The 27,897-nt window shown below is 48.7% G+C and overlaps 1 long non-coding RNA gene across 1 annotated transcript; it reads left to right on the forward strand.

Moving 5' to 3' along the window:
* Positions 1–27,897, forward strand: LOC118727770. The gene is made up of 5 exons (XR_004990661.1): positions 1–1,221; positions 10,589–10,593; positions 14,707–14,717; positions 21,740–21,749; positions 27,887–27,897. It is a non-coding gene; the product is annotated as an uncharacterized LOC118727770 (long non-coding RNA).

Raw genomic sequence — 27,897 nt, forward strand, 5'->3', positions numbered from 1 at the left:
TAATTTCAAGCCAAGTGAATTTCCTTCCCGGGAGCCTACGAACAAAACAAACCCTGAGGCTCCCTCCAATGGGATGAGCGCACCGCGCCAGGCTGTGCTGGGATCTGATTGGCTGAGGCCTGAGCGCAGGTGTGCGGGGAGCCGCCCCTGCTGCAGCTCTGGCTCCAGGTGCTCGCCTTCTGCAGCTGAAAGGAAGGCGCTGGACGAGGGTGCTGCCCTCCCAGGTAAACGGAACGTGTGTGTCCTAGAGGCTTCACACCTGAATGTGCATGTGTTTGAAAATGGGGTGGACACTGATGTGAAATGTTACTTTATCTGAAAAGGGGTTAGGTTTTGACTAAATGCATTTTAGTGTTCTTGTGTGCATGTCCCGTGGATAAACGCTGAGCTGAGGCAGAGTCTGGGGAGAAAACTGGTATTTGTGTTGCCCCGGGGGCTGGGGGTAACATCGCCGCATGTTCCTTACTTTCCTGGCAAAACCTCCAAAGGCATTGGCGAATCGATTGTTTCCCCTAAACTTCCCTTTCTCTGTGTGCTCCCCGCCAGGGCTCACGGCCACACGCATGCATGTCCGGGTCCTGTGTGGCGTCAGGGTTGGCACGGTGCAGTCTCACCTGGCCGGCCAGCAAGCAGGGCGAGCAGCCTGTGGTTTCTGTCATTGTGGAAACGGGCCCATGGCTGGACGGTCACAGACTCATACACACGGACGCACCGCAGCACAGTGGGGGGAGCCCAGGCCGGGAGTCAGGAGAGGCACCTGGGTGCCAGGGCCGACTCTGCCGGTAACGGCATGACCCCGGCAGGTCACTTACCTAGCCTGAAGCAAGGGATCTTGCCCTTCCTACTCTAACCACTATTCTCCCACAGCTGCCCGAAGACGTGTGTGGGTCTGAAGAGCAACCATGAGGGGAAATGAGCAGGAAGTAGGTGTAGAATCTCACTCTCCTTAGGGTCCCAGCCCCCGAGCTACCTTAGAACGGGTCTCGGTGGGTCTGTGAGCGGCCACACCCCCGGGACCTGACCCAGCGGGGCTGATGGGATGCTCCTTAGCGAGAGCCAGGCCCCGGGAGGCGCAGAAACCAGACGTGTCTCCGTGGCACCGGCTCTGCCTGTGGGAGGTGTCGTTTTAGCTGTGCCCTGGCAGATTGTGGCTTCGGAAGGGGAGTCACTTTGACCTAATTAGAGGGGAAATTGCATGAGGGATAGCTGGAAGGGGTGACTGTAGTTGTGGAGAGAGTGAGTGTGAGCGTGTTTGTGGGAGTGAGCATGCAGGTGTGTGAACGGGGGACGATTGCTTGTTGATTGCTGCGGGCCTGCGAGAACCTTACCACTCCGTGGTCCTGGGTTTGAGTGAGTCACGGAGACCTGTTTCTGACGGCTGCTGGTTGCTTTCCTCTGATAACCACCCGAGCAGACTTCGGGGAATCGGAGAGTGAATGACGGAGCCAGGGAAGAGGGTGAGACCCACGCAGCAGCTGCCACACTCGATGCAGCCGCGCTGAGGCGTCCCCCCAGGTCCCAGGCCCCGAGCAGCTTCAATGGCCGACACCAACCTCTTCCCTAAAAGCGCTCCTGGCGTCCTGGTGCCAGCATGCGGCTCCCAGCGGGCGTCAGTGGGAACCCCTGTCCTCTCCACTTCCTGCTGCTTTTCACGTGAGCAGAAGCCCTTCCTGGGCACAGTCACGTCTCCACAGACCGTTTCTGTCTCCTCAGAGCACACGTGTGTGGACCCAGGGAGCTGTGGTGCCACAGCCCCGGCCTCTGCCGTGCAGGTGGTGACAGACACGTTGGGAAACTGGCATCCAGTGTCCCGTGACTTGGGAGGCAGGTAGGAGCAGGCAGGACTGAGTCTGGGTGGGGGAAGGTGAGGAAGGCAGAACTCGGGTCTGAGTCTTTAAAAAGGAAAGAAGCCAGGAGGCAGTTAGCATGGGAGGTCCGGGAAAACTCTTTGGCTCTCCCACTCGGGGCCTGGTTTGCTCAGAGGGACTGCCTGCCCATGTGCTCAGAGGCCAGGCCTGGATTTGCAAATGCCTCCCCGCCAGGGGGACGGCCAGGGTCCTGTGAGTCTGGCGGAGTCCTGGTCCCGGGTCAGCCGGCTGCCAGCCAGAGGAGCCCGTCTGTCCGAGGCACTCACAGGCCTCAGAGAGGCGCCCGTCACACGCCAGGCTGACCGGGACCCAGCTGGGTCTTGCTCTCAGCTGCCGAGGAGACCGAGGGTCGAACGCCCCTCCTGCAGGCCGAAGGCGGGGCCCACCCACTGCACCCCGCTCCAGGGCTGCGGACAGAGCACCATTAGGGCTCAGGTGGGCTGCATATCCCTCTTCCCTTGAATGAGCGCTAACATTAACTCTAGAAGCCATTGCCAGCTGCGTAGTCTTCGGGTCACCAGAGAAGCCTGCAGCTTTTTTGAATGAAAAACAAATCCTCTTCCACGAAGACTCTTGGCTTTGTGATCACAGGAAAGGCTGAAGTCTTGCAGGTGGATGCAGAATCATTCTGAAACTTGCCAGGATGCCGGCAGCCTCTGGTGTCCATGGCAACGTGGTGCCCACCGTAAAATAGCTCCAGCTCACGTTCCTTGGGCAAATGGGCAAATGATATGTTGTCTTTGATGTATTTTTTTTTTTTTAATTTGGATTGCAAAAACTGAGGAGCTGTGAACAGGTCGCGTCAGAAAGCCCGTGGAAAGCCTTGTGAGGCTGAGGAGGCATACGCTGTTCAACGCGGCACCAGGCCGCAGGAAAATAAACATTTCACTTTCCGAGAACTGTGTGTTCAAGAGGCTCCATGCGGGAGAAAGCTGACAGTCTGTTCTATGTAAAACTGCTTTTCCCTGGGTCTTTCTTCTGTCTCATCTCTGTTTCTGAAGATCTGGTTCTTACTGGAAGCCCCTTCTGGCAGCCGGGCCCATGAAGGCAGGGAGCGGGACTCTGTGCCCGGAGCCGCTCCTTGGGGAGAGCATAAACTGTCAGTTCTAGAACCAACTGAGACTATCTGTGACCGGTCTGCATTTGTGTACAAAAGCAGTTTAGCCATCAAAGGAGAAGCATAAGCAAGGAATCGTCTGGGGGTTTTTTCTTAGGCAAAACAAAAACACACAGACATTTCATGCAGGGTGTATGTGCTTTCTTTGCCTTTCTCTTGTAAATGGCAAAGCTGTGAAAAGGGCTGCCAGCCGTTGTTGCCCTTCGTTAGACGCATCCAGCAGTGTGAATCCGAGGCAGGGACCCTGCCCACATCTGCGCCTTTCTCCATCCGACGATGCCATTATTCGCCTGCTATTAAAGAGCCTTCCAAACACTGCACCCTGGCCGGTCCTGGGGACATCTCCTGGGATAAAATCGGGGAACAAGAATAAGGACCGTTGGGCAGCTTTGTGGTTGCTGTTGGGACTGGTGGCGGGGAGGGGTGGGTGGCGATGGGGAGAGAGGGAGGAGGTGGTTACAGGAACCACTGAGAGGATTCAGGTGTAAATAATGGGTGTGTTTTGAGAAGTGAGTGTATCTGTTCTGATGCTGTTGCTGGTATTTAGTAATTCTCCACTCTTCCTCCAAACTAGGCCTTTAGGTTTATACGTGGGGACTCTATTTTTCCCCCTCCTACTTAGGAATCCTTTGTGGCATCAACCAGAAATCTGTGGTCGTCCTATGATGTCACTGACACCTTTCCCACTACTTTCCTCCCGGTGACTGTTATTTGGTAAACAATAATAGCATTTAAAGAAGAAGTCTGCCAGTTGGTGGGGAGTCCCATTATTTGATGAAGAATAAATTTCTTCAAATGAATAGGTCTCTATAGATTGTGAAATTAGGTTTGCGATCGCCTTGATAGGCCAGTGTGTGTGTGTTTCAGATAACTTGTGGTTCTTTGTTTTCAACGTGCCTGTTGTCAGCGATGATTGCTTGAGTTGCGGCCCCGTGCAAGCGGCCCAAACCTCACCAATCCCATTCTGACCTCGGCGGGGTGTGGTATGGTCCTCCCCAGACAAAGCCTTTCTTATGGGGAAATTCCCTTATTACTGCTACTTGATCATTCACAGGTATGCTTTTTAAAACTCAGATTGGCGGCTGCTGCTGCTGCTGCTGCTGCTGCTTCTTTTAATCCTCACCGAGGATATTTTTCCATTGATTTTTAGAGAGAGTGGAAGAGAGAGGGAAAGACAGAAATATCAATGTGAAAGAAACATGTCAAGCCGAAACCGGTTTGGCTCAGTGGATAGAGTGTCGGCCTGCGGACTGAAAGGTCCCGGGTTCGATTCCAGTCAAGGGCACGTACCTTGGTTGCGGGCACATCCCCTGGGGGAGGTGTGCGAGAGACAGCTGGTCGATGTTTCTCTCTCATCTACATTTCTAACTCTCTATCCCTCTCAATTCCTCTCTGTATAAAATCAATAAAATATATTTTAAAAAAAAAGAAAGAAAGAAAGAAAGAAAGAAAGTCAATTGGTTGCCTCCTGCATGTGTCTGGACCAGGGCCCGGGGCTGGGGAGGAGCCTGCAACCGGAATACATGCCCTTGACCAGAATCGAACCCGGGACCCTTTGGTCCGCAGGCCAACACTCTATCCACTGAGCCTGATTGCCTCTTTTTTGAAACACTGGGACCGAGTATTAGAACAACCCCCATGTCCCCTTTTCAGGGATCTCTGAAGGCGGTGGGCTGGGGGAAAGGTGGTGTGACCTTGAGCATGTCACCCTATCTCCGTTCCCTCATCTGTAAAAGCCAGCAAAGTTAGTCAAACAAAGCCCAGAGTTTAGACGCAGCCCTGCAGACCTGGGCGTGCCTGATCATCCCTCTCTCCCTCTGGCAGGCTTGGCCGCCTGGCACCTGGGAAACTCGGGACATTCACCCCAAAATAGCTACAACTATAACTTCAACCCGCAGTCCCACAGCAGGCAAATGGCTGGGAAGCACTTGACCTCGGCCCTCCGCTTTTCCTCCTCAGAACAGAAAACAATGCCATTTCTGCAAACCCGAGCAAGCCGTAATCAGGCCGCCAACACAAGGCAGGCATTTCCTCTCGGGGACACGGAAAGAAGCAGAGGTTGTTATGCCTTCATTTTCTAGGAAAATCCACCAATAGACCCCCCGGAGAATGCGGTGGTCCTTTGGGATGCGTTTTAATTGGGAGCCTGTAGGGGCCAGCACCGCGTCAAGGAAGGGTGCTCTGCCTGGGGAAGTTGGGCCTGTCTCCCCAGCCAGGAGCTGGCTGACCCTGAAAGGCAGGGGGGAGAGGGAGCCGCGGGGAGCAGCCCAGTAAACACAGTGGAAGGCGCAGTGTCCTTTTCCTGGACATAAACCCTCTTGGCCTAGGTGGTTTTGCTTTCCTCCTTCCCATCTCTCCCCACGGCTCCCACAGCGCCTGTGCACTCTCAGCTCCTAGCCGGGGATATTGAGTAACTTGATATTAACAAGCAAAACTTGGGACTTCCACCCTAGCGGTTTGGCTCAATGGATAGAGCGTCAGCCCGAGACCTGAAGGGTCAGCCAGCTCCTGGGTTTGATTCTGGTTAAGGGCACGTACCTCCATTGCAGGCTCCATCCAGCCCCTGGTCGGAGAGGCAACCAACCCCATCTTTCTCTCACATTGATGTTTCTCTCACTGTCTCTCCCTCCTCCCACCCTCCCTAAAAATCAATGGGAAAGTATCCTCAGGTGAGGATTAACACACACACGCGCGCGCGCTTTCAAATGAACATGCTTTTCCCAAACGGCGTGTTGTTTAAAGCTAAGTAGCTGAAGTGATAGGGGTAAGGAGCAAATGGCGCCCTGTTATAAAGGCAGCTGATGACAACTGTCATCGCTATTTAAACGGGTCCTGCATCTGAAGACCAGTGAAAAATAACCTCAGTGCGCTCAGCTCATTCACCGGACGCCGCCACCCTGGAGGAGGAGATGGGTTAGGGAAGGAGGGGACAGCCACCACAGCATCACACCAGCCTTCTCTCTGAGCCACCTGGGTACACACAGCTCCCAGTCTGTGTGACAGATCAGCCCCCGACAGACACAACGTCCTTCCATCCTTCCGTGACAACAGCTGGGAGAGAGTGAGTGACACCCCCTCTTCCTACCCCCACCCCAACCAACACCACTGCTTCCCCAGAACTGCTGACAGGACAGCGGCTTCCCGGCAGCCCCATGGCAGTCCCAGGCATCCCCCTGCGCCTGTTCCCGGGGCTCCTGCTGCATGGGGCTCCCTTCCTACTACCCCTCTTCCCCCCTCCCCCCCACCCAACGATCACTTCAGTTTCCATCACCACCCCATTATCTCGTCATCTGCACCTTCTGTCTCTAGCATAACCCAGATGGGTGTATTCACCTAATAGCTATTTACTAAGAACTCATTGTAGGCCAGATATCCTCCCCAGCAGGGAGAAAGAGATGCTCTGTGTCTGTGGGCATATATGGACACAGATACCTATGACCTTAGAGGCTCCGAGCATGGCTTTGGAGTCAGATAGATCCTGCCACTCAGTAACAGTGAACTCTACGTGGGCAAGTTATTTAAACGTTCCTGGCTCCTGTTCCTTCTTCTGTGATAGGGAGATCGTTATTCCTACTGCTGGGGCTGCTGTGAGAATCACATGAACTAAAATTTGTGGGTAACACTTGGTACCGTGCCTGGTACATCATAAACCCCTAACAATATTCCCATGTGATCAGCGCAGGCAGACCATCAGCGATGACTCCCCATCCTCACCGCTGTGTGGCCTCCAAGAAGACTGGAGCCACATGTGTCTGGTTCTCAGCTGTGTCCTCTGTATGTGACACAAGGCCTGGCCCATGGTGAGTGTTCCACAGCCATCTGAAGAATGGCTTAATAAGGGAATAAGGAATGCTGCAGTTAATGACAAAATACTCATCTAAAGCAACTTTGTAGGGGGCGCAAAGATATCTCAGTAGCATCTAACTCCGTTTCAAGATGCACCTCGGATGACGAGGAACAGGTTTGGCCATTCAGTTAGATGTTTGGCCAAGGCTTAAAGGGTTAATCCTGCCTTGCTGGAGACCATACACGCAGTCTGGTGTGGCTAGGATGTGGAGGTGGAGGTGGAGGCGGAGATCGTTGGATTCTCAGCTCACTGCTGCATATCTGGTACCTTGAGGTCATCTCCCCAGCCTGCCTGACTGAGCAAACAGGGAACAGCCCTTCTGAATGGGGACTTCCTAATTCCTTGTAACTATGGCTCATTTTGGAAAAAACCCAATCAGTTGTCCCAGGCTTTGAGGCTGAGCATCTGCCTGCTACTGTACGTGTCAGTCCAAGAGTGTGATATGACCATCCCTGGGGTTACTCCAGAGCGCCCATGTGCTGTTTGCCTGTATGGGGAGGTCGTCTGCTCAAGGGCAACCAGCAGCCCTGCTTGGAGAATGATGACAAATCTCAGTGTCAGGTGATCTGGCTCCTATTCCCAGCTGCACTCACAGTGTGACGTTGGCCTTGTTTCCTTACCCTCTTTGCACTTGCATTTTCTCTTCTGAAAGGGGGAGAATAGAACACCTTGGAAGGATGTAATTGAATGATGTATGACCAAAGGTTCCCAGCACAGTTCCCGGAGAATGCTTGTAGAGTCTAGACCTGAATACAGGGCCAGTGCTAAGCATCCTCTGTGCTGATAGGCCTGGGAGAGTCTTCTAGTCCCCCGTTTCTCCCCATAGTCTGGCCTAATTCCCATCAGCATGTTGGGCAAGATAGTGATTTTCAAGATTTACCTCCCAGAAGGACTCTTTTGTCAAACAAACTGAACATGGACTGGAAATGAAGCACTTGAAACTAAGAAGGTGGAGCGTGCTTGTCAGAACAGAGCTAGATCTTGTCTCCGATCTGCCCTCAGCATCAGGCAGTGGTCTCGCATGTCTCCCCAGAGCTTCTCAGAGCTTGGTTTGAAAACAACTGAACAAACAAACAAAAACAACAACTGAACTAAAATTCCTATATGGTCCCTGTCAAAGCAATAATACTATCAATACATTATCAAAATATAAATGCTACTGATTGTTATTATCATTGCTGACATTTATTGCTGTGGTTCTCAAACCTTAGCTTGCATCAGAACCACCTAGAAATCTTATTAAAACAAAGACTGTTGGGCCCCACACCCTGAGTTTCTCACTCAGTAGGTTTGGAGAGAGGACAAGATTTTGTAATTCTAAGAGATTCCTAGGGATGCTGATACTGGAGTCTGGGAACCCACTTTGAGAACCGTAGGTTTACTGCGTGCTTCCTATATGCCAGGCACTATGCCAGGCATGTTTTACCTGGGAAATTTCATTGAATGCTCACAACTACACTTTGAGGTAGGAATCATACTATTGATATATCTTATTTAGAGATGAAGAAACCAAAGCTTAGAGAGTCTCAGTGACTTGCTCAGGGTCTTACAGCTATTAAGTGGCAGATTCCAATTCAGGTCTGACTCCAAAGTTCTTATTCTTAAGCAAGATGTTAAGACAAAAACGTGATACAAGGTATGGCACACATATTCCCATACACTTATGTGTATGCATTGACTCAGCACTAATAAGTTAAGGAAATGAACTGGCTCTCAGGGGAGGGATTCCAGCAGAGCTGAAATTTGATGGAGAGCAGAAAAACAAGTCCAAACAGGATGGCTGAAGACCAGACCATTGTTTATGATGGTCTGCCCATCTGGGACAGCTGAGCAGCCATACAACTTCTCAGGGTACCCTGGAGATATTGGCCAAGAGGCAGTACTTGTGACGAGGGACGGAAAACATACTTTACTATATTCATTTATTTATTACTTCGTTCATTTACAAAATACTTACTGAATTCCTACTAGAATCTGGGTGCTGGATATATAATGAGAAGTAAAATAGATGTAGACCAGGACCCTTGATGTCTATAGTGCACTTAACATAATTAAATCTAGTGACAATTTTGTCTAAATCTTGAAATATAGATACTCAGCTTTGGCCAAACGATTCTCTTCTATTCCAGCCCACTGGTTCTGACTCTCTCAAGCTTATTATCTTACACTATTCACTCTGTTTGTGGGCCTAGTGAATTTCCATTCTGACTCATGCAGTTCAACCCAATTCTGACATCATGGTCTCAAAAGTCTGCCTTCTCAATAGATGTTTTTTATTCTCGATTATGGACAGGATCTGACTGATGTTTGATAATTGGCAACTTGGACATATGACTCATAGAGATTTATTTTTTTCAACTCGTCTGCTCTTGTGTTCTCATTATTGCTAATTACCCAGGGTGTCTGATATGTCAGATGGATGCTTAATTGAATAGCCTAATGACTGGACCTGAAACGCCATATTCAGGTTCAAGAGAACCGTGGTGCTGGGAGTGAGGTTGGTGAAGGTCTCACTCCGTCATCCACTCATTTTCCCTTTTAGAGTAGGTATGAAGAGGCCCAATTAGATCCTGAAGACCATCTGGTACGGTTTGATTCCAAGGGAATTTTCCCCACATCCTGAGTTTAGCATGTTTCCTGTGAAATCTCATGTTGGGGAAAAACTGTCCTACTTATTCCAAGTTAGATTTATTCACTTTGGCAATGTTATGACTTATTTAAAAAGTACTAGTAGAGCCAAAACCAGTTTGACTCAGTGGATAGAGTGTCGGCCTATGGACTGAAAGGTCCCAGATTCGATTCCAGTCAAGGGTATGTACGTTGGTTGTGGGCACATCCCCAGTAGGGAGTGTGCAGGAGGCAGCTGGTTGATGTTTCTCTCTCATCGATGTTTCTAGCTCTCTATCCCTCTCCCTTCCTCTCTGTAAAAAATCAATAAAATATATATTTTTAAAAATAAATAAAAGTATTAGTAGAGAGGCTAAGTCTGAAAAGCCAAATTTCGAGGGACCATATGGGAGAAAGTAGAAGAAAAGGGAGAAAGGAATGCTAGGAAAGAAAAATCGGTAAGAAATGCAAGATTGATGTGAGACAGTTTATAATGAGCCAAAGAGAACCTCTAGGCTGCCTCCTAGAGACACAAGTCCCTGCTATCTATTCTGCAGATGCGTTTACATTAAAAACAAAACGAAATTTAAGCTTCAAAGTAAATACTCGCCATTCAGGACAGATATAGGGACTCTTTGCTTCGAACAAGTGGCAGCAGCCAGTCTGGAGTTGGTCCGGAGAAAGTTTTTGAAACAAAGATTACAGTGATGCTGGCACATGGGCCTGTGGAATGAAATAAGTGCTTTCCAAGAGAAAAAGAAAAAAAGGAACTATTAGAAGAAGGGAAAAAAGAAGCCACCCACAGATCCAGTTCTTTTGGTTAATGTCAGATTTTACTCACCAATCCTCACAGACCCACCAATGAACACTCTTATGTGGGCATTTCTAGTGAAGAATCCAGTCTGTGAAAAGCCCCAGTGGTTGTTATGAAAGATGCTGTTTTAATTTTGGCACAAAATTAGCCTTGGCTGAAATACCCCCAGCTAGATCATTCATGCTGCCTACTCATGCCTGGCTCTGCCCTTGCTTTTGGCAGGGCACCCCTATAGAATGCCTTGGTCCTCTCCCAGGTTACCTGGCCAGGTCCACATCAGCACAGTGGGGGAGGAGGATAAAGATGATGAGTTGGTATAGCTGAGTGTTTAAGAGTTGAGGTTCTAAAGCCAGAAAGATCTGGATTCAAATATCAAATCGGCCTTTTTCTATGTGACCATGCGCCTCAGCTTCTTGTTCCTGAGGCTTAGGCTGTAGAAAAGTGAAAGCCTAGATTAAAAAATAGATAGATAGATATATGATAGATAGATAATAGATAGATAGATAGATATAGGTATAGATAGATATAGATATAGATATAAAGATATAAAGATATAGATATATAGATAATCAGAGAGGAAAGAAGAGGGAGCTATAGAAACATCAATGATAAGAGAGAATCATTGATCAGCTGTCTGCTACACACCCCCTGCTGGGGTTTGAGCTCACAATCTGGGCAATGTGTCCTGACCAGGAATCGAACCATTACCTCCTGGTTCATAGGTCGATGTTCAACCACTGAGCCACACCAGCCGGGCCAGAACGGACTTTTTAAAGTATTTCTCAGCTTTCTGCAGTGCCTCTTCATCTCTGAGGCAGGCTGGGTGGCAGGCTGACTGATGGGGAAAGCACACAGGGTAGCAGGATGGAAGGAAAGAGGACAAACATCCGTGTGGTACCTGACCACACCGGGAAAAGCACAATGCTGTGACTGACCAGGACCCCGAAGCTTCCCACCACCAGGACTAATTCACTTGGCCCCCAAGACATTGTGACACAGATAGCTCCTGGGGCTGTCGTACGCGGATCACCCATTGAGGAATGCTGGGACCGTGCACACTGCTCTTGTTACAGTATATTGCTCTGTGGTTCTGACCGCTGTGGTTTGTGGTTAGAGAAAATATTATATTGTAGAAGGTAAGAGACTAAGAAGCAGCAATTTGGAATCACTGTCCAGGCCAATCTCATCCTTCTAGTAAATGTCCAGATACTATAAAAAAAAAAAAAAAAAAAATCAATGGCTGGAGGATGGCCATTACTCCTCGCAGACTGGGCTCCTCTGGCTCTGTTACTGTTCCTCCAGGGTCCAGGCTGTTTCTTTTATTTATACTTTCTTTAGTGAAGCACAAGTATAGGCTTCAATCGCCCTACAAGAGGGTGGGGGTCACATGGGGTATCTTCGCGTCTTTTCAGGGCTACATCAGCCGCTGAGTCATTACTAAATAAATTCACACACTTACTGTGTAGCACCTCCTGTGTACTGGGCCCTACAGAAAATACAAAGTTAAAAAGGCAAAGTCTTTATTTTTTTTTTAATAGCTTCTGGGCCAGCTCTGATGTCTCCAGCCATTTATGTTCTAGAAAACATTGCAGTAACACATGTATAGATAAAAACAACCCATCTGGAGAGGAGTGAGATGCACAGCTGGTTCCAGTCTGGGTGCCCTGAGGTGAGACACGGTTCCAAGGCAGCAGAACAAGGAAGGGAGACCATGACTTCGCTCCCACTTCACCTCGGTGAACTTCTTAGAAGAGGTGTCATTTCGAAAGACCTGAAATAAGGATCTTGGATGGCTCCCAAGGGGAGCTGATCAATAAACATGTAAAGATCCAGGCTGGGAAATGCTAGCACTGTGAGCAAATGGAGGCAGCCTGGGTGTTCTGGACGTCTTTGTTCACCATTGGAGACAACTTCTGCTGTTATTTCCTAACTCCCGCTGTTGTGCCCTGTCTGGCCACGGTTTCATTATCGTCTTGGCCCTTTGTCGGCACGGTTCATCCCAAGATGACAGGGTCTTATGAACAGAAATTGGGCCTTGGACCAAGTTTGTAATAAATCCTGAGCTTCATTAGCGAGGTGAGGACAAAGGACTGACTCCTGGATGACAGATTGGCCTTGGAGGAAGAGGGCAGACTCCATGCAGCTTTCAGGAAGGTTCTGTTGTGAATTTTGACTGACCCATGAGGCAAACTTTTTTGAGGCAGAAGTGGTGTGGAAGGAGGGCAGTAAGAGGCTAAGGAGGAAGAGAGGGGAAATTGGAGGTTGGTGTTCCCTCCATCCACTGTTCCAGCAATAACATTTGAGCCTCCGGAGAAATGTTAGCATAGTCTGGTGCTTAATAAATAGTAAAGGATAAATTAATTTCTATTGGAGCCCCATTAAGGTCTATGGGAGGAACTGGAGACTTTTTCCTCTCACTTAAAATGAAGGAAAGGCTATTTATTAATCATGTTAGATGGTGACCTCTCTGTGGTTGAAAATATTTGTGTTGTTTGTATGTAAAATTCTAGGTAAACCATTCAGGACTAGTGTGTGGACAACAAGAAATCTGAACATAAGAGAGAAGAGGAAATGAAAAGGCAGTGCTAATAATAGACCTGGATTAATACCAGAGTTTTCAAAGAATCCCAAACAACTTCAGATTCAATTGTATTCACTTTGCCAAGGACTCGGACCCGTTCCTCACCCGCCTATCAGCAGGCTGGCTGCTGTTTCCTCAGGAATGTTTCCTGAATCGGCCCTTTCCCCTTGGTCCTTGGTTCCAAAGCCTGTCCTGTTCTCTGGCTGTTGTCGCCATCATTGTGTGGACACAACGCTCAGTCAGGCCGCTCTGTGTCTTTGCTCTTCAGTCCACCGTATTTAATTTTACCACATTCATGCGCTCATTCATGATTTTCTTCATCTGTACCTGAGGAAATTTCATAGAATTAGTTAGATGGCCCTTGCTGAGCCTAAACAAGGCCCTTCAAACCAAATGCGTGTCCTTGTTTATTGGGTGGCCTGCTGAGTGAGGCAGCTAGGCCCCCAAATTTGGTTTCTTTAAGTGGCCTGGGATCTTTGCATTTGACTGAGAGAGAGGTGGTGAGCTGCAGGGTTCTAAGCCAGGAGACTGTAGGTGCCTGGCTCTGGTTCCTGGACAGTTTTGGAGCCCTCTGGGAGAGGAGGCTTAACGACTAAACCTAGAGAAGTTGTTCTTATAAGTGGCCTGGGATACCGGAGTACGACAGTAGGAAGGAGAATGAAGGGGCAATGCCCAGACAATGCTGCTCAGTCCTCTCCCCACCCACCAGGTGACAGTAGAACTGAGGAGCTCACTTTCCCTTCTTCTGCCGAAAATTTGGCTTGGCAGCTTGAGGACAGGAGCCTGTGGTGGACAACCACAGGCTGATGGGGAACCTGGTGTGGGTTTATGAGCCGGCCATCATACGCTCTCCCGAGGGAGAATAAACTCAAACAAAAAGAACAAGAACAAGCCTGGAGAGTCTCCTAGTCAATGCTTCAGCTTCAAACAGGAATCCATCAAGATTACCTTAGATCTGGTAGTAGGCACCTGAGTCCCCTCCCTCTTTCCTTGTTTGTGGATAAGCTGCTGTGGAGAAGCTTCAAGTGCTCAGAGCTGGACCTGAGTCAACCAGGAAGAAACAAAGACGTGTGTCCCTGCTGACACCGTTAACGAGCGCCCCACAGCACTCCCAGCTGTCACTCGTGTCCCCGTTTTGCCCCACACGCAGTCTGCGGCTCCCGTGGGACTTACACGGTGGGACACTTGTGAAGATGTAGCAGATGGCTGTGTGTGGCAGCCCAGCTCTTTCCCCACTGTAAGGAGGGGGGTCTATCCCCATAAATTCCTTTTTACTCCATCCAAAAATAATCTTTCATTATATCAAAAGCAATATATTGTTTTTGTTACTGTAGAAAAGTATAAAGAAGAAAATACAAGATTGTAAATGGTGGTTAGATGGCCCAGACCCCAAAAAACATAGTGACAATGTAATGAGAGATCATTGATAGTAATTCTGATTACATGCATCCAACCAAAAATAGAAATAAAATTCTGATCACAGATTCCTCCTAAACCCTCCTGAATTCCCGGTCCCTCTGAGACCCAAATCCCAGACTGCCTCTTAGTAGCTGGGTGGGTTTGAGCAGATTGCTGAACCTCTTTGAGTTTCCAATTTTCTCATGGTTAAAAATGTGAATAATTATTCACATCCCTAGGGATTTATGTAAAGATTAGATGAGATAGGACATCATTTCTCAGACTTGAGAAAGATACTATCTTACAGATTCCTACTGTTGATTTAAATTAGGATATTTCTTAAATATCAACAAATACTCATACTACTATAAAACCAAAGGTGGCCTTACAACTAAGTAGAAACCAAACAACAAGCCAACAAAATTAAAATTGACTGATGGGATGGATGATGTTATTTTGCAAAAATGAATGCAGCTTCTTGACATGTTAGTTTTAGTGAGTGCCAAGCCGTGCTTCTTGGCATCCAAAGCCCAGCATATGCCATGCCGTCATTCCACTCGCCTACCAGCTTTCTCCAGTCTAGACACTGTAAAGGGGAGAACTGGAGACTGGATGTAGCCCCCGACATGTCCCATTTGCCCCTCACTGTGGATATTTATCTTTTCCGCATCCAGCACAGCAAGAGAACAGTCTGGTTCCTGAGCAGGGGCGGCTGGGGGTCAAGAAAATGAAAGAAAGAGACAGACACAGAGATAGAAGGGAAAAGCTGGCACTGGGTGGGAATGCTGTCCTCTGATGGAGAGACAGGGACAGGGACCCGGAGCCAGTACAGTGTGTTCATTTTATACAGCAAAAAAACAGGAAGTTTTACCAGAAGTCAGGACAAAGAAGATTATGTGCATTCTTGGGTGGGCCTGTATCATATTCATTCCTGGTGCTTGGCTGGATTTAAATAACAAAACCCACCCCACAACACTCCTGCCTTTTGGTAAAGCGTGTTTCCAGGACATGGCTCTGCCCGTGCCACTGGATTCAGCTGACAATAATTAAAGAAATGCCCATGTGCCTTCCCAGGCGCTCTCTGCACCTCACAGTATTCCTTCTTTTCCAATTACTTGCTAGTAGAAAAGAAGGAATTTCACAGGAAGTCCGCCTTTCCAGCTTCTCTTAGAGTTGAGTGGCGGCCCCCTCCAGCCTGATCCCTGGCTTCTAGTTTGTCCCCAATCCCACGTCCCTTGCTGTACTCAGCTGTGTAAGCCACCAGCCCCGGTGGTGCCTCCTTAATCCACTGCCTCCTCTTCCTCTAAGTTTTAGTGAGCACCAGGTAGACTGAACCATCAGAACAACTGCATGGCTTGCAGCGACGGACGAGAAGCAGGGGCCAGCCGGGCGTGGGAGACGCTGCTAGGAGAAAGGAAGCCAACATGGCCAGGAAACGTATAGCATTCAACAGACACTCCGCCCAAAAGCTGAGCAGACCGCGACGGACAATGTCCTAATCTAATGGTGAAGTCAATTCCAAACAAAACTGGGTTTTTTCTTTTACGAACAAAAAGCACTTAAATAGCAGCGCTGTCTTCAGCCAAGCTGCAGAAAGAAGCCATTCATGCAGTGTGCGCTGTGAGGCTGGGTTTCGCTTTCGGCAGGCTGTCGGCGGCAGGGTGTGAAAACGGGTGTTTCCTCTAGCTCCTCCGTGCAGCACGCAGACAGCCGTGTCAGCACTTTCCCTGCCAATGTTTTCCCGCCTCGCAGAGCACTGCGTCCCCTGGAACTGATCTCAAGCGAACTTTCAACAAAGACGCGTCTTGTCTTTACGGCCCGCTTAGCCTGCTGCTGTCTGTCTGTTGCAACATTTCTGTCTGTCCTTAGGTCTTTGGAATAAACAAACTGTTTCATCAGACCTCAGTCTCCTCTCCGTTATCTTTGTGGCCTTTCCCGTGGTGATAGGCTGTGTTCAACTTTTTAATCAAGGGTTTACAGCCAGCCAGTGGCACTCCCCAAGCCCCTAGACTTCCCTGCGTGCTGGTATTTGCATGACATTAATATGCAAAGGAGATGCAATGCAACACTTCCTCACTCTGGAGAATTCACAGCTCCAGGGCTAGAGATGGGCTGGTGTATTTTTAATAGATTTTTATAACACCAAGTTTTGCTCCTGGGTTCGAAAGCAAGAACATGCCCAGATGTTTGCCTGCCTTTGTTCTATTCTTCTTTCTTTTCCTTTCTCTTTCTCTCTCTCTCTTGCCCTTGATGGGGATTCGGACCTTGTAGACCCAAAATATGTCATTTTGGCATATTTATGTTAATCTGAAAACAGCCAAATCAGGAAGGTCACTCTGACTCCCTCCTTCAACCCTGAAACAGGCCATAAAACCCTCATGTGGGTGGGGCCTCTATTCCCAGAGGAAAAGAGCGTCGTTTCAGAACAGCCCTCACAAACAGGCTTTGCTCAGTTCCCCCGGTTGACTGCACTTACCTCGTCGGAGTGACCATTCCTCCACATTCATCACACCAGCATAAGAACGCTCACCTCTGATTGGAAATCTTTATTTCCTTTCCAAGGCTCCCACCTCATGTAAAACTCGGACTAAGTAAGCGTGCGTGCTGCACTAAGTAAGCATGCATGCTTCTCTCCTGTTCATCTGTCTTTGTCAGTTTAATTTCCAGGCCCAGCCAGCGACTCCAAGAAGGTCAAGGAAAACTTAGTCCTGCCCTGCACCCTCTCTGTTGACTGTGGACTTTGGTGGGTAATAATGCATCCATGTGGGTTCATCCGTTGGTACAAATCCACCCTCTGGTGCAGGAGGTTAGCGGTGGGGCAGGAGGTGGTGTGTTGTGGCGGGGCAGGAGGGGGGTGTGTTTCTTTAGGGGTATGTGGGAACGCTCTGTATTTTCTGTTCAACTTTGCTGTGAACCTAAAACTGCTCTTTGTAGAGGGCCCCCTGGGAAGGCACGTGGGCATTCCTTAATTATTGTCAACTGAACCCAGGGGTGTCCGCAAAGCCACACCCTGGGGAAACTGAGAAATTCTGATTCATAGCAAATTTGTGCAACTTATTCTATACCAATCACATCTCAATAACACCATTTTTTTTTTTTTTTTTAGGAGAAAGCAATCTACTTACAGAATAGAGAAATTGTTTAGTTAATTATAGTAGACCCATTAGGTGGAAACTTTTATAGGTGTCATCAGTGATAAGTGCATGAAGTAACGCTGAGAAATTCTGATCCATAGGCCAAGTGGAAAAAGCAGTATGAAATTCTGGGTGCACTGAACATTTTATAGACGTGTGTGTGTGTGTGTGTGTGTGCGCGCGCGCGCGTGCACGCGCCCATACGTGCGCTAGAAAAGCATCTGCCAGATGAAAATGCCTTCACTGGGGAGGTAGAAGACCATACATTTCCCCTTTCATAGTCTACATTTTCTGCCATGCTGCTATTTTCTCTGTCATTCATCTTCTGATCCTTGCATTGACTCAATTATTGACGTGTCGGGCCTCTGCAGCTCAGGCTCTGGCCATGCAGATCCTGTGTCCGTCCATCCCTCTGTCTGTCTGTCTAAGCTTTGTTCCTGACACAGGGCCGCCTACACTGGGCGTGAGATGAAGCCAGCAATGCGGCCGTGGAGTGCCGAGCACTCCGTCCTCTTCAGTCATAACAGCAGATACAAACCTAAACAGGTCCTATTTCACAATTGCTTCCTTATGAGCCATCCTTTGCCCACTTCCCGGTGCTGCACCCGTCTTATGACGCCGCTGGTTTAGCAAGCTCTGTGCCTCTGAATCACCGCCAGCTGCCAGCTCCCTGACTGTCTGCCCAGATGCTCACCCCCACCCAGCAGAAGCGCACGAGGCTTCATGTGCCTGCCTGCCTCACAGCATCCAAAGATAGCAAGCCAGCGACTGCGGGTGTCAGCTGCATCCCCTCCTGCCCTCCATCTCTCCCTCCTTCCTGACACCGTCTTTTCACAAGAGAAGGGGAAGCGTGCTATTATTCTTTCCTCAATGTCACACAGTCATCAGGGCCATTTCCCCGCGAGATGGGCTTGGCAGACCAGCGCCAGAAATGGGGAGAGAAGAGAAGAGAGTTGGGCCTTTTAATCACACCCATTGGCTCCAAGTACCCATTTTGCCCGCTGAGATGCTGCTTGCTGTCTGCTTCAGGCCAGCCTGCCCCTCCGGATGGGGAACGTGGAAAGACATCATGTTCCTGCTCTCCACACTTCATTCTGGCCCCTGAAACTGTGGGGAGCAGGAACATGATGAAGGAATTCCAGCCAGAGCCAGAGCGGGGCCCGCCAAGTCCCGGTCACCTGCCGGCACATGGAGTGACAGGGGGGTAGGTGGAGCTTGAGTGAGTCAGGGTGCAGGGGGCCACATCTATAATACATCCAGCCCAGCCGTGTCCTCTGCCGGGAGGCTTTGGGCTGTGAGCAGGCAGCCTGCAGTCTGTCAAGCTGCTCCTCAAGGTGGCCAGGCTAAAACTCAACTCCATACGACACAACGACACAACGGCCCATGTGGCTACAAACTAATTTGTTCTTAAAATGGGATTTTTTTTCTCAGCAGGAGGCCTTTTCTCAGAGTTCCCTGCTTGTCCTCTGCCTCTCTCCCTGTCTTGTTGACTCCCTGCTTTAAGTTTGCATAAAACGTTTTGCAGAAGTAAGTTTTGCGCCGAAACTTACTTCTGCAAGTTTAGCTCAGCGGTAGAGCGTCGGTCTGCGGACTGAAAGGTCCCAGGTTCGATTCCGGTCAAGGGCATGTACGTTGGTTGCAGGCATGCCTTTAGCCTCATTCTGAGTCTTCCGTTCTTGCAGGATTGTCTTTCCTATTGCACCTAAAATCAATTGACATTTCTTTTAACTGCATATGCAATAAATTCTTGCCTTTCCTCCACTGGAGAGAGAAAGAAGAAAACACAGCAGCTGAGGAAGAATCTAAAGCCCTTCAAGGTCAGGCCCTGGTGCAGGAGCTCATCTCTATCTCCTCTGAGATCAAAAGAAGAGGCAATTAATTTGCTTGCAAGGGGCAGTGGGTAGACCTTGAAAGAACTCCCAGATAATGAGGCTTTCTAGACTGGGAATAAATTACTTGGGTGGGAGAGCATCTCCTTCCCTTAGGTATTTAGAAGCTGGAGCAAGAGCCAAACAGGTTTGTGTGGAGAGAGAAGAATTAGGCTGTGTCTGCTCAGAAGGATATGGGGAGCAGCTTGACAGAAATCCGTCTTTCCCCTCCTTCTATATCTTCTCAAGCAACTCAAATAAACCAGCCAGCAGTGCTAAATGCCTTGCATTGTGTATTTCCAAAATACTTTTGTTACTTCAGTTGGTTCTTACAGTGGCAACACCCATGAGTTAGATGGGAAATCCGCGTATTATATTGTCGTAGGAACAGGCCACAGGGATACAGTGACCTGCCCTCCCGGCTGCTTAGTTAGCATCAGGGCTGGGCCTGGTCAGGGTTCCCTGATGCATTGCTCTTTTCAACTGGTGTTCAAAAACTCTGAATGGGGTGAAGGATTGGGGATGGTGAGGGTTCCACTACAGTTTAAATTACTTTTCTGAAAAAGGTTTGATGTGTTTTAAAATGGACCTAATAGTCCTGGCCACGTTTGCTCAGTGGTTAGAGCCTCGGCCTACAGACCAAAGGGTCATGGGTTTGATTCCTGGTCAAGGGCATGTACCTCAGTTTCAGGCTGGGTCAGGGTGCGTGTGGGAGGTAACCAATTAATATGTCTCTAGTCTCTCTCTATTCATCTATCTATCTATCTATCTATCTATCTCAATCATCTATCTATCTCTCCTCCCTCCCTTCCACTCTCTCTAAAAATCAATGGAAAATTATCTTTGAGCGAGGAATTTAAAAAACACAAAGGCGGTTTTCCACCTTCTCTTCTTGTTAAGGTTTGGCTGGAGGGCGGGATGGTTTGCCTTCTAACTACGCTTATTAGAACTGACACAAACCGCAGATGGAACTACATTGGGGAAAAAGAAGAACCCATAGCGAGAGCAAGCTCTCCTCTGCCTCATTTCATGGTCTACTTACCAGCGAGGCAGTGTCCCAGGGGTTGGACTCCAAGCCAGAACGCTCCAGGGAACTCATTGCTGGGAAGTGACAGCCTGGCTGGAGGCAGACAAACCAGATGATCTGATTACAACTTCATCGTCCAACTGGGCTCTGCATGGCTCCTTGCCCTGAGAAATTTAGAATACAACTGAATGTTAAAACATAATTAAAACCTCTTTATGTCTTTCCTACGGATATGGAGTCAAAGAAGGGAGTAGCTGAGTCTCCATATGCAGGGTTTTTTCCCAAGGGAGTGGAGGGTGGCAGGGAGAGCTGGCAAGGAATCAGCTGCCAGTGCCCACCTTTTCATCGATTCTCACTGCTCTGCTGGCTCCCCAGCACCCCTGCCAGCAGCCTCACCTGTTCTTGTTTTAGGGCACAGGCTTGTTTCAGAGATCCAGGTGTAAGTCAGCAATGACTGCGAAAACCAGGAAAATAAGTATTTACTATATTTAATATTTTTGTAGGAATTACCAGTCTGGAGCTGGAGAAGAAGGGGCTATATTGTTCTGTATTAAAATATACACTTGTCAATACACACGTTTGTAAGCCCCTTAGATATATGCCCTCTTCTATATAAATAATTAAATCTGTGTGTGCCTGTGTGTGAACATACCATATAGATTAAACACACACACACACACACACACACACACATATACAGGCTTTAATGTATGAGCAGTACTGAATTTCAGCAACCTTTTGGGTTATATATATTTTTCAACTAAATTATAGTCCCTTTAATTTTACCCCTTTGTAACAGATAATGGGAATCCTGGCTGTGATACCAGTTTTCTCTGTTTGAATCTGAGAAAGGAAGGGTTAAAAAGGCACAGGAGGCCCCCAATAGAGTCACCTGTGCTCAGCCCATGTCCCCAAACCAAGCCTTAATACCTAACCTGGTTACCGTTTCAGCCTCTCCCAGGAATGTGATCTTAACCAGTCAACGTGGAGTTACTTGCTCAGCACCAGTAAGGTAATCTGCCTGGTGGACCTCCTACCGCCCCCTACAGGAAGGTGGCCGTACCCGAAGTTATTCACATTTTGCTACCGTGTTTCCCCGAAAATAAGACATCCTCCGAAAATAAGACCTAGCGCATGGAAAGATTAGACATCCCCTGAAAATAAGACCTAGCGCAACTTTGGGAGAAAAAATTAATATAGGACACTGTCTTATTTTCGGGGAAACAGGGTAGTAACTTCCTTGTCCTGATCTCTTCTGCCTATAAAACTCCTCCATTCTGTACCGCGCCTCACAGGTCCTTTCTGTTTGCTAGATGGGATGTTGTCATTGTGACACCTCATATCATGCCTCACATACGGAAGTTCTTCATAACATAAATGGATGAGCAGAATGGTGGTCAGGAAGGCCCACTCACAGTAAACTCTGCAGACAACTGCTTGACCTCCTCCACAGTTCCTTGTACTACATAGTAGGGCAGCTCAACCAGTGTTACGCGAAACTATAAAGGATGGTTTACCCTCTTCCCACTGGGGTCATTTCTGCAGACTTGCCCTCCAGCAGGCCGGGGTGTACCCTGGTGGCAGACCATGTGCAAGAGCTGTAATCATGGCCACTGCAATAGGAAGCTGTGAGCTGGGGTTAGGTGTGTCACAAAGAAAAAGAAAGTAAACAAAGTAAGAATGGCTTTTTAAAAAACCTAATGTCCAAGAAATCTAGAGGCAGGCAGCCCAGAGGTGCAAGGGAGCACTCTGAGTCAGGGGCCCAGGTCTCTTCTCCCTTTTTGCTCTGTCGCAAGCGGCATCCATTCCCAAGGTCACTTCCTGGTCCAAAACAGCTCCTGGGGGTCCAGTCATTTCATAAGGATCCCAGCGAGCAGGAAGGAGTAGGAGGAGAAAAAAGGCATGGTTCCTCTCCAGCAGTTGCAATTATGACCTCTGCTTATGTCCCATTGGCCAGAATTTTATGAAGGGGGCCTGACAAATATGGTTTCTCTTTTGGGGTGCCTTGTTCTCAGCTGTTGATTAGGGGTTCTGTTCCTGTAGAATACGGGAAGAAATGACATTGGGGGACAACTGGCAACTTCTGCCACTCAGATGTCCTCAGCCATCCTATCACGAGCCACCCTGAGCCTCACGGAGCGAGCAGCATCTGCTCTGACGATACAGGGAAAGTCACGGTGACAGTGGCTTCCAGGGAGCCAGGAGCTTGGCCTGCTGCTGCTCAGCATGGCCCGAGGGAGGTCACCCTTCTCTACGTGACCTTTTAATGGACACTTCATTTCCAGCGCCGTCTCTGCTGCTGTCCCAGGGGTGACCTGGTTCACGACTCTCTGCCCAGCAGGGCTGCACCGCAAACTGCAAGTCAGCATCTTCCCTGCTGCGGTGATTGCTTACGTCCTGCAGAGCCTGGCTGACTGTGACATTCAAGTCATCAGACAAATCAAGACGTGCCTGGGAGGATTCTAATTATACAATACAAATGGGGAAAGAACTGGACGAGGAAAAAGTGTCCGAGTATTTGAGTCACGATTGTGAGGCTATCCTTTCTGACATCACCCTGGGACTGGCAGACCACGAGGTCTGAGAGAACAGCAATGACTGGACACGTTAGAGCAAAGGGAAAGGAATTGTTCTGTGTGTGCGCATGTGCATGTGCGTGCGTGTTTGTGTGTGTGTGTGTGTGTGTGTGTGTGTGTAGATGATAAGAAGCGAATAATAATCCTATTAGCAGCTACCACTTAGGTAGGTACTGTGAAGCCCTTGTGGTTGTCAGCATTCAAGACAGTCCTCAATGATGCTTGCTTCCTGGTACTCCCTGGTACTCCTCCCCTGTTGAATCAGGCTGGCCTGTATGGCCTATAGAGTGCAGTGGAAGTGGAGACATCTGGCTTCTGAGGCTGTCATGAAAGGCACTGCAACCTCTGCCGTGGTCTCTTGCATTGATTGCTCCAGAGGAAGCCAGGCACCGGGCGTGTGATGAGGACACTCTAGCAGTCCTATAAAGGCCTTGTGGAGAGGAACCGAGGCCTCCTGCTGAGAACCAGCACCAACTTGTCAGCCACAGAGCAAGCAACCTTAGATTGGATCCGCCAGCCCCAGTCTAGTCCTCAGATCACTGTAGCCCCAGCCGACATCTGACTGAATGTATGAGAAATCCCAAATCAGAGCCAGCCAGCTAAACCACTCCTAAATTCCTGATCCGCAGAAACTGAGATAATGAATGCTTCTCGTTGCTTTAAGTCACCATGTTTGGGGGAGGGGAGATTTGTTACACAGCAATAGCTAACACAGCCTTTACATATAATTTATTCATCACAAAAGCACTCTGAACTAGGTATTATTATCATTCTACTGATAAGGAGACTGCAGCTTAGAAAAATTAGTTAATGTTCCCAACATCAGAGCCGCTGGTAGAAACAAAGCTGGGACTTCAGCTTAGCTCTCTGTGCACAAAACCTGTGCACAGAATACCCACTCACTATGCTACAGGCTGTGTGGACCCCCCTGGGATCTCCAGAATGCCTGGAAGCAGAGAAAAGCCAAATGTCCCTAAATGAACTGAGTGGCCTAGTGACAGTGAGTTTTAGATGCTAGCATCCAGGATGATACAGACCCAAGAGGTAGCTGTTGGTCTAAAATCCATAGCGACTTTAAAACTATTGTGAGAATTGGACAGTTTATGCCAAAGGCTGCCTTCCCAGGGAGCCACCATTTAGGTGCTTGGGATGCAGAAAGGGCCTCAAACTCCCAGCAATAATTTGAACAGCCTCAGAGCAATTGCCTTTATTGGGGCCTCACCACTTGATGTGGTTTGGGGGCTGCTGCTAGTTCAAGTTGTTGGAACATAGAGATCAGGGATGTGGAGTGGAATGATCGTTTGCCCTTCACTTTTTTCCTGGGGTGGGTCAGTTTCCAACTTGGCTCGCTGCCTGCCAGTGTGCTGATGAGGCCAAATTTGGCCAGGACCCACAAAAGAATGTGAGCATTCTTCTGATGTCACAACGAGCAATGAGCTTCTGAGCTCTGGTCTTGAACTAACTGGTTTGCATGTGTCTCATTCTGGCCAGAACGCTCACTGAGAAACCAGCAGCCATCGGATACCTAGTGGAGCTTCTGGTCCTATGGCCTTGTTGGCTAAGAACCCCAGGGATGTGGGTAAGAGAGAGGCCTGTCCTTGTTCCCCAGGGCACCCCAGATGTGGATCTGTTCTGGCAACCGCATAGGCAGACACATGCAAGTGAGGAAGGCAGGCCTCTGTCTGAAGAATGAGATGTCCCATGATCTCATCATCTCTCAGCTCGCCCGGCCTTTCCATCCCACAGCTTTGGAATCAACACTGACTGGTTCCTCCATCCACCCCTTCAAATTGAGCCAAACATCTAGGCTTGTGGATGATGCTCCAGGATATCCCCGGATGCTTTCCTCTTCCCTTCTATTGGGCCTTTGGCGCATCACCGAGATGGGTACCGGCCCAAATCTCTCTCTCCTCCGATAGCTCTAAGCTTCCCACTGATATGATTCTGAATTAGTTCACCTAGTTTTTAAGACTTTGCATAGTTTGTTCCTATCTGACTTTATTTCCACAGCTCTCCAGTGCTAATATTTCTACACACACATGTGCACATGTGTGCACACGTGTTCATGCATTCACTTGGGCACCTACACACCTACTCCTGCGTGTGTGCACCATGCCCTGCACCATCATCCCCCTTCAGCTGGGGCTGACTCCCCTGCGGTTTTGGATGTTCTTTGTCATCCTCTCTTTGTCTGTTTAACCCACCCTGTAAGGAAAGCTTGTTTACCACCTCAGATAACAGTCCACGGTGATCTCTCCTTCCACTCTCTGCTCAGGCTGTTATTTTCAGAGACAAGCCACATCTTCCAGATCCCTTGGGGTTCCAGAATCCCCCCGGACTCCAAAATCTTCGGAAAACAAAACCAGAACTGATTGCCAGTAAAACACAGCCCCTGAGGGCCCAGCCCTCTGTCCCAGGGACCACATGGTGCCTGGATTCCTGGTTTGCTGGGCAGAAGGAAAAGCACCCGCCAACTGGCTGTGACCACGGAGGCCAACCACACGCACATGCGGTAGGACTGGCACACTAAAAGCAACAGGAGACAGGGAGTGAGAAGGCTGCGGTGGAGAGCTGGGTGTGATTAGAAGTGGCGATGGCAGTTGGGAGCAGCGGATACTGCGGTGGAGAATCAAGTAGATGATGAAGCGACAGATACCAGCTCTGTGGTCTGTGGGGTGGCAACAGTTCTCTCTCTGTCTCTCTCTCTTTCTCTTCCTCTCTCTCTCCCTCCTTTCTCCTTTTCCTTCTCTCTCTCTTCCTCTCTCTCTCTCTCTCTCTCTCTCTCTCTCTCTCTCTCTCTCTCTCTCTCTCTCTCTCTTTCTCTCTCAGTCCTTAGAAACAGGGAAGACTCCGGAAACCGTAGCTTCATCCCCTGCCTTGAGGGCATGGGCCTGCAGCTGCCTGGGGACTCAGCTGACGGGAACTCAGGGGCAGCTTACCTGCACAACTTCCTGCCAGAGGCTGCCACTCAAGTGCCTGCAGGGACCAGGCAGGTAATGTGAATGTGCAGAGTAGGCAGGTGTCAGGCATGGAGAGGGGTAGGGCCCATGACAAACTGAAGGAGTATACCCCATGGAAAGGCATCCAATGTACATTTTCTTAGGATACCATATGAATTGAATGAGACATGTATTGGGGCCAAATATGGCCCACAGGCGCCCTGCCTATACCCTTTGGGCTCCACAGGTGTGTATGTGCACACCCGGGGAGACAATGACTGGAATGGCGGCCCTGAGTGGCCCGCGTGTTGGTTAAGCTCTTTCAGGCAACCAGGATCAATGTGACCCAAGGGGCAGTAGTGGGCGAATCTGGGGAGTAAGCTAGGTGACATGGATCCGTCAGGATCACTGCAGCTCCTGTGGTTCCGCAGAACTCTAGCTCCGTGGTCGGCAAACGGCGGCTCGCGAGCCACATGTGGCTCTTTGGCCCCTTGAGTGCGGCTCTTCCACAAAACACCACGGCCTGGGCGAGTCTGTTTTGAAGAAGTGGCGTTAGAAGAAGTTTAAATTTAAAAAATTTGGATTGTTGGACACAATACCTCCAGTACAACATGTCTAAAAACTGAACTGTCTTCCTCTACTGTTTAACATCATGCTTTGGTTAATAACACATATTTTTTATGTTCTTTTCTTTTTAGTTGTAGAGGATGACTAGATTTGTTACCAAGTCAGAAACCTAGAAGTCACCTGGACCTCTTCATCTCTTGTACTTCTCACGTCACATAATTTACCAAATTCTGTTGAATATTACAGCATTTCCAAAGTTTTATTCTTTTATACTCTATGTACAGTACTTCAAAAGCAAAAAAGCTAAAACAAGAAATACAATAAAAAGTCTACATCTACTTAGTTCCCAGTAAAAAAAAAAAAAAAAAATAATAATAATAATAATAATAAATTTAAAAAATTTGGCTCTCTAAAGAAATGTCAGTCGTTGTACTGTTGACATTTGGCTCTGTGGACTAATAAGTTTGTCGATCACTGACCTAAAAGGCCAGCGGGGAGGGGCCTGGCCATCTATTGCTCCCTTAGTAGCAGCCCTGGTGGCTCCCTGCCCTAGAGTTAGGATTCTCCTGCCATTGCACTCTGACTTTCTTCTTCTCTATCTCTCGGTTTCTGCTTCTTCCTGACTTTTTTTGATGCATATTACCTGCTTAGCTATGACTTGTCTTGTGGCTTCTGCATTCTCGTATCACTCAGCTTCTGTCTCATAGGTGAGCCAGTGGGCATCTACACAGTGCCATGGCTGGGGAGAGTACGTGTGCCTAACCACCTCACAGGCTGCTCACTGACTCAGGGATGGGTGCTTTGGCTGAAAAGTAGCTCTGGCCTGAAAATCACAGTCACCTGGCACGTGTAAAGAACCGATAGTGCCTTTCCCCAGAAGGGGCTGTGGGCACAGCAGGTACTTGGAGGGACATGTCCATACCACCAAGATATCTGAACGTATTCAGGCTACTCTCTTTATGAAGGCGGGAAAAATCAGCTGGCATAGACAAAGAAATCAGACGTAACTGCCAGGTAGAAGGGAAGTGAGGCTGCTCACACTAGTCTTCTTTCTGTAGCAGGTAAGGTTGTAATTGTCTGCAGGTAGCAGAACACCCAATTAAGAGTAGCTTATGTAAGTACAGAGGTAGATAGTTACTGATGTTGGTTCAGTAGCTCGCTGATATGAGGGCAGCCATCGCTGAGATTCATTGGGCTTGTGCTCATGGTTACAAGATTTCTGCTGCAGATCCAACCTTGTCTTCTGTGTTCAAGGAAGGAAGAATGGGAGAAGGCCCTTGACAGCAGAAATGTTCCCTTTTATCACGAGAGCAGAAGCTTTGAAAGAACCCATCCAAGTCCACTGTAGACTCTCCCCTTAACATCTCATTGGCTTGGACAGTGCCACCCTAGCTGCAAGGCAGGCTGGGGAATGAAACCAAACACCTACCACTCCAAGTATACTAACAGCATCCTGCTTCTTGTGCATAGGGATTCTCTCATATTGTGTGCACACCTATATATTTCGTCCAATGTATCACGCAGCATTGGGTGCCTTAGGCAGGAAGAGTGAGG

This window comes from Pipistrellus kuhlii, unplaced genomic scaffold (genome assembly GCF_014108245.1).
Source record: "Pipistrellus kuhlii isolate mPipKuh1 unplaced genomic scaffold, mPipKuh1.p scaffold_m20_p_26, whole genome shotgun sequence".
Classification (NCBI taxonomy): domain Eukaryota; kingdom Metazoa; phylum Chordata; class Mammalia; order Chiroptera; family Vespertilionidae; genus Pipistrellus; species Pipistrellus kuhlii.